Here is a 6,910-nt window from a genome sequence, read left to right as displayed (position 1 = left end):
ATAGAGAAATTGAGAGGGAGAGTGATAAAAAGAGAGAAAAAGAAAGAAAACACAGAACGAACGAACGAACGAACGAAGGAAGGAAAGAAAGAAAAGAAAAAAAAGTGGGTGGTGGTGGTGGTGGTGGTGGTAGTGAAAGTGGGAGAGAAGGGTGGGAGGGTTGATAGCATAGAATACACATAGGGGGTGGTACTTTTACTCTGGTCACTTGGAATTTCGTATCCCCACTATACAAAATCGAATGACACCCTTCTTCTCCCTTCTTTTTCTTTTACTCCTCCTGTACCCCCACCTCATCCCACCCCATATCAAACCCCATATACTCCCCTTCTTCTATCTATGTCTCTCTCTCTCTTTCTTTTTTTTTTCTTTTTTTTTTTCATTTCACCCTCTCTCTCTATCTCTTTCTTTCTTACATTAGTTCAGAATCCAACCTTGCAGACCACCCCCGCCCGCGCTGCAAATTAGTTTAGCCTCATGGACAAGTCCTAGTCGATTCCAGCATCCTTCAGGACTTTTCTTCCTTTCTTCCTTCCTTCCTTTCCTTTCCTTTCCTTTCCTTTCCTTTCCTTGCCTTGCCTTTCCTTCTTTACTTTCTTCCTTTCTTTTTTTCATTTTTTTTTTTTTTCATTTATTTACCTTCTACCTTTATTTCCTTTTCACTGGTAATGACACCTCCAATTTGTATTAAGAAATGTAAGTTGAAATGTTTTCTTAATTAAAAAACTTTTCATTTATTATTCATTTGTCGTTTTTAAGGATTTGTTAATTAGTGTGTTTTTGTTTTGTTATTTAATTAAATATTTAGTAATATTTAAAGAGAATATGTTTTCAAACAATTTTAAGTTCAACTTTTATTCATTTCATCGTTTTCTGTTTCTTAATTAAATAAACTTTTCATTCAGTCATTTGTCGTCTTTAAGGATTTGTTAATTAGTGTGTTTGTTTTGTTTTGTTATTTAATTAAATATTTAGTAATATTTAAAGAGAATAATATGTTTTCAAACAATTTTAAGTTCAACTTTTATTCATTTCATCGTTTTCTGTTTCTTAATTAAATAAACTTTTCACACAATTATTTATTTGTCGTCTTTAAGGATTTGTTAATTAGTGTGTTTTTGTTTTGTTATTTAATTAAATATTTAGTAATATTTAAAGAGAATATGTTTTCAAACAATTTTAAGTTTAACTTTTATTCATTTCATCGTTTTCTGTTTCTTAATTAAAAAAACTTTTCACACAATTATTTATTTGTCGTCTTTAAGGATTTGTTAATTAGTGTGATTTTTATTGTTTTGTTATTTAATTAAATATTTAGTAATATTTAAAGAGAATAATATGCCTTCAAACAATTTTAAGTTCAACTTTTATTCATTTCATCGTTTTCTATTTCTTAATTAAAAAACTTTTCATTCAGTCATTTGTCGTCTTTAAGGATTAGTAATTAGTGTTTTTTTGTTGTTATTTAATTAAATATTTAGTAATATTTAAAGAGAATAATATGTTTTTAAACAATTAGTTTAACTTTTATTAATTTCATCGTTTTCTAATTAAAAAACTTTTCACTTATTCATTTGTCTTTAAGGATTATTTGTTAATGAGTGTTTTTTGTTTGTTTGTTATTTAATTAAATATTTAGTAATATTTAAAGAGAATAATATGCCTTCAAACAATTAGTTTAACTTTTATTAATTTCATCGTTTTCTGTTTTTCCACTTACCATTTTCCAATTATTTTTAAGTGTTCCGTTTAACGAGAAACGAGCAGTAAATTATACGTTTATTGCTGTAGGTTAAATTAATATTTACACGGTATCAATTATTTAATATTAGATTTCTAATGCTCTTCCTAATAATATCCTTTTTTTTTAAATTATTATTATTATTATTATTTTCCAAATTTCTTCATCGATCGTCATGTCAAATATAAAATATACACGATGATGAAAAAAGAAAAAAAGAAACAAATTAGTTCACACCTCTCAAATCATTTCAAAAGAAAAAGAAAAAGAAATATGAATTACATTTCAACATCGTATCATTAATTAATCAAACGTATTATTACCAACATCGAACCAAAAAAAAAAAAAAAAAAGAAACTTCTTCCCCATGCATGAATTTAAAAGAAACCAAACCCCCCCCAAAAAAAAGAAAAAAAAAAAAAAGAATAAACCAATACACGAAAAAAAAAAAAAAGAAAGAAATAAATTGCATACATTTCTTCGAAGGTCCAATAATTTATTAACAAAAAACAAACAGAGACTCATACACAAAAAAAACACACACACACACAGGACAAACAGACAAACAGAGAAAATTAGGTTTAGGTATCTGTTTGTATTTTCTGTTTTACAATTTTTTTTTTTCTTTTTTTGTTTTTTTTTCTTTTTCTGTGCTTTACCTTTAGGATTGTTCTTCTTATTCGATACTTTTGTACCTGAATCGTTGCATAATTTAAAGGACAAATTGGTCAAAGACCTGACGCGGGAATCTAAAAGAGTATTAGTAATAGTAATAGTACAATAGTAGTAGTAGTAGTAGTAGTAGTAGTAGTATTGGTCAGAACTTGTAGGGCTAGGTGTAGGGCGTTCCGGTTTTGCGGGCACGCACTTGTCACGCGATACTATGCAGTATTGATAATGATAATGAAAGCGGCGGGTCTGCATCGGCTGCCATTTCTAAATTAATGGCATTACTCGAAAGCACTCCGCGGTGAGCCCTTGAGCCCTTATGACGGATATTTTCGAACTAACCTGGTGTGTGCCCTTCGGAATTGATGATTTCCCTTTCTAATATTATTTTTCTTTTCTGTTTTTTTTTTCTTTTTTTTTCTTCTTACCGGTGCTTGCTTTCCCAGAACACAAAAATAAAATAAAAAAAAAATAAAAAAAATTATGTTAACAAATTTGTTGATTTAATTAATGATAATATATTTTTTTTTATTAGCGAATTTTTATACGTTTAATTTTTTTGATACTATCTTTTGTTCTTATTTTTTAATTGCACTTAGTGGGACGTTTAGGATTATTTCTGGTTGTTTTTTCTTGGGGGGGGGGCGGAGGGGTTTCCACCCTACTAGAATTATTTTATTAGGAAAAATAATTAAATGGATTAGTAGGATTGTAATTTTTATTAAAAGTTAATTCGTATTATTTTTATATTATATTATATTATAATTATTTATTTATATATATATATATATAAAGTATAATAAATTATTATAATATTTAATTATATTTTTAATATTTATAATATTTAATTATATTTTTATATTTATTTTATTATTAATTTATTATAATTATTATAATAAATATTATTATATATATTAATTTTTATTTTATAATTTATAATATAATTAATATTAAATAATTAATTAAAAAATATTTTATAATTATATATATATATATATTTTTATTTATATTATATTATACTAAATATATACTATATACTATAAATATAATAACTTTCTATTTTATAATATAAAAATATGTTTTATGTTATATATTTTTTTTATTTTATTTTATACATTTTCTAGTGATTTTGATGACATTTATTTTACAAATAATTTATACATTACATTATATAATTATAAAATTTGTCTTGTAATTTTTATATTATCTTCTATTTCATGTTTCAAATTGTCAACCATTTATGGGGTTTATTTCGATATAATTTAAATGTTTATTTTATATTATTTTTATCTACATTCGAAACTTGAATTCGCCAATTTCTTCTTCTTACGTACACTGGGAGAGAGAGAGAGAGAAAGAAAGAGAGAGAGAGAAAGAAAGAGAGAGAGAGAAAGGGAGAAAGAGATAGTTAGGGTAACTACCCTCTTGCATCTTTTTTTTCCTATCTTTACCTTTCTATCCCTTACATCTTTTTCTTTCTTTTTTTTTTTTAATTTTTTTTTTTTTTTATAAACGAGCCATCAACAACAACAACAAAAAAGAAGGACACGAGTGGTCTTGTTGGAAGACCACGATGCCACGTGCATCAAGTTTCTTTTTTTTATTTGAATAGTGCCTGTCTGTATCCTCCCTTTTTTTTTTTTATTTTTCTCTTTTTCTATCCGTAGATATTATTTGCTTCTTTCAGTTTCTTTATTTTTTTTTTTTTATGTCCATTCATTTTTTCATAATAATTTATGATACGTTTGTATTTTGAATTAATGAATTATTGTTCGAAATTAAACATTTTTTTTTTGTTCAGAAATTTCTTTGCAAAAACAAAAATTAACTTTCGTTCAAATTATTTTGTTTCATTATATTATTTAACATTTTTCCAAAATATAAATATATATATATATATATATATATATATATATATATATATATATATATATATATTGATATTATTGATATTATATTTCATTTCATTTCATTTCAATAAAATCAATCATTGCAATTTAATAATTGCAATGGTATATGATTTTAAGTGACACATATAATATATATATTACGAATATTATTAATTATTAATAAATTATATTCTAATTTTTAAAACAAAATTACGCAGACAATTTTTCGATTTTTATTTCAATTTGTTTTTATTTATTCAAATTTCTATAATATTTTTTGTTTTGTTTTCATCATGACTCGCGTGCCATTATCGTTGCGTGAAATTGAAACACGGTGTTTGTCCTGGGAGGGAAAAAAATAGAAAAAAGAAAAAGAAAAAAAAAAGAAAAAGCAGATGGAATGTCGAAATGTCCAGTTAAAAAATTGTCCAGCCGGTCTTTTTCGAAAGCGAAAAAGATGGATGATAAAAAAAGAAGAGAGAAAAAAAATGAAAAAATTACGTAAAGAAAAGTTCAGAAAAACTGAACTGAGGTATTCCTCTCTTCTCTCTCTCTTTTTTTTTTTCCTTTTTTTTTTTTAAACATATATATATATATATTTTTTGTCCCCATAGTATATACACGACCGTAATAAAAGGCAAACGTTCGTCGAACGTGAAATATAATCACCGAAGCGTCCCAGATCAATTCGGTATTATTAGCTCGAGCCGAAAGAGGGTCGCCCTATTACTGGACAGCTGGACAATGGTCGCAACTCCTGTCGATTTTAATCCAGTTTTCTAGAATTTTTTTCTTTTTTTCGTTTTTTCTTTTTTTTTTATCCCCTACAACCCCCTTACAACACTCCTCCTATCTCCCATTTTGTCCTATCTTTTTTCTTTTTTTATTCTTATTCGAGTAACCATTCTCGTTTGAATGATACGTAGAAAATAATCAACGTATTTGTTTAACAATTTATTTGATCAATGATAATGCATTTTAACATTTTACAAAATATATAGAAAATAAGCAAAGTAATAGTAGTACGAAATAATTGCAAATAGTTTATTTTATTAATAACAGTGTGTTTTAGGAAATTAATTTTTAATTCAAAGTTAATTCGTATTATTTTTTTTTTAACTTTGATTTAATTTATAATATGTAATTTAAATTATTATTATAATATATAATAATTTAAAATATTTATTAAATAAAAATAATATAATTAAATATTATAATAAAATTTAATAAAAATTATATATTATAATTAATATATTAATAAAAATAATATGCTAATATATAATATTATATATATATATATATAATAATATTGTTGTAATATATTATTTTATATTATAATATGTTATATATTATATTATTACATATTATTTAATATTATATAATATGTTATATATTATATATGTAGGAGAGTTTTAAGTGTAGCAGATGTAGACGAACAACTAGTATTCAGTCCTTTTCTTTATATCTTATTTTTTTGAAAAGGAATAACTCTATTCAGAGACTAAAAGAAAAGATCAGGAAGGCCATAAAACCATAAACGAACCTTAAGGATTATCGGGATATATTGGTGCAATAAAAAACCATGTGTGCAGTGTCGGGACCCTTTTGAAGAATTTCAGATTCCTATGTAAACATATGCGATACCATAAAAAGGGTAACATTCCAACGTTCTTGATTAAGTTTCTTTATGCATAGTTCCCACTACCAAAAAACATAGGCTGTACCCATCGGTGGACTATGGGATGGATCCTTATACTATTGGTCAATAAGATTCTTAAGCTCCTTCCTTCTCAAAAGGGGTGTAGGTGATTTCTGATATAAAACACGTGGTAGAAGTAAAGTGGTCAGTCGTAGAAGTAGAGCAGTAGTCACAGTAGCAGTCATAGTCGTAGCCGTAGTTAGACATCAGTTGTAACAGTCGCAGTTGTATCAGTTATAAGAATACAGTCATAGCTCATCTAAGTTGTAATTGTAAGATTATGAAACTAATACTGTACTTTTTCTAATACCTGTTTTAAATAAATCTTATTAGTAGGATTAAACTGGGTGTATGTTCACCACCTCGCACCTCCTACCTTAAATAAAATTTCCCTACATATATTATTACAATATTGTATTATATATTATTACCATAATATTATTATATATTACATTATAGTATATATAATATATTTTATAATATATTATATATTATAATTAATATAAAATTAGAATAAAAAGAAGTCTAATTAAAAATAAATAATTTAAATTTAAATAATAATATATATATATATATATTTATAATAAAATTTCGATGAAACAATGTAATAAAAAAAAAAAACCTATGAGTAATAGTAATAATAGTAATAGCAGTATTTTCATTCATAGTAAATATCTGTAATCTAATCAATGAAAGTTTTGCTCAGTTGATAATGTATTCATTGAAAAATAGAAAATATAACTAAAAAAGTTAATTCAAATATACATAATGTTTATTTTACTTTTATTTTTTACAGTAACTGCATAAATAATGTTTACATATTTATTCTATAGTATTAACTATAACAAAATAAATGATTGTTTTTTTTTTTTTTTTTTTTTTAAATGAAATATTTCTCATCATTGTAAGATA

This window comes from Polistes dominula, unplaced genomic scaffold, assembly GCF_049000335.1.
Source record: "Polistes dominula isolate Pdom_NZ unplaced genomic scaffold, Pdom_raw_medaka contig_11, whole genome shotgun sequence".
NCBI classification, from domain to species: domain Eukaryota; kingdom Metazoa; phylum Arthropoda; class Insecta; order Hymenoptera; family Vespidae; genus Polistes; species Polistes dominula.
The sequence above is the reverse complement of the archived record's forward strand: the minus strand, read 5'-3'. Positions refer to the sequence as shown.